Raw genomic sequence first — 1,236 nt, forward strand, 5'->3', positions numbered from 1 at the left:
GTTAAAAAATACCAGGGACAAATTAGAGAGATTGGAGAGTCTAACTAGTTCAAAAATAGGAATTCTAGAGACCAGAGAACCCAGCGAGATAAAGAAACAGAGGAGCGCAAGCTCAGGTGCATCAGTGCTAGTTGAGAAAGTGAATGAGCCCCTCAATGCACTTATGAAAGGCTATGAAGCACGACTCCACACCAGCGAAAATTAAAAACACAGATGGATAACTTATCCCTAAGAAAAATTGGAAAAACAAAAATTGGAGATGTGTCAAAAAATGATCCAAATACCCAAACTTTGTTGAAACCACCTGAAGGTAAACGAAAGATTGACACATACAACTACACTTATATACACAACCCTGCATAATATTTTTTTATCATGACTAGTGTTCAATACTCAAACTCTTTTATGTTACTAACATACAGGTAAGTAATGATATGGATGGAGTGGGGAATTTAAAGGAGCAATGAAGGGGTGAGCATACCACCTATGATGGTTCAAAGGTTTCAAAACCCCCTTGTACAATATGGAGTTTTCTTGGCTTTTTGTTTTTGGTCTTTCCTTATGATTTTCTGCTATACAAACCAATTTAGTGAATCCATAGAACCAAACAGTTTATGTTTTCTCTCCCCCCACCAAGATCATAGAATCGATTATTCTCCATGATATACATTTTACTTTTGAGTTTTCATAATAAAAGTCACAAATCAATGCCGTGAAATTGATCACTTATTGGTACCTAATCATGTTATGATTAACAATGTATATGACAATTAGAAATCAGATGTCACTGTCTGAAAATGGATATAAGAAATAACTAAATGCACTCTATAAAGTTGATACTATGTCACAATAATTAAGATAGCAATATTCTTTATTTTTTATGGCAAACCCTTGAGATTTTTTATGTGGAAAATCCCTAGCATTATCTATCTACACTACTCGGCGTTGGCACTAGATATCAGCCTAGAATATTATTTCCCCTAATTGGCGCTTTGCGTATCACTGCCATGACAAGGGGTTGCCAACAATCTTGTCTCCACTCAATAGATACATTAGTGTGCTATTGTAGTTCATTGAAATTGTACATGGTGCTATAGTAGCTGGTTAACGCTCCGCGCACAACGCTCATACCATGGCATCTCTTTGCACATAAGACCACTAATATTCACAGTCTTATTGTTTTCACTCTTTGGTAGCCTTCACATACACAAGCATTTGCGTGCAGGTGCAGTCACA

The sequence above is a fragment of the Adiantum capillus-veneris genome, chromosome 11 (assembly GCF_014529385.1).
Source record: "Adiantum capillus-veneris isolate H3 chromosome 11, ASM1452938v2, whole genome shotgun sequence".
Classification (NCBI taxonomy): domain Eukaryota; kingdom Viridiplantae; phylum Streptophyta; class Polypodiopsida; order Polypodiales; family Pteridaceae; genus Adiantum; species Adiantum capillus-veneris.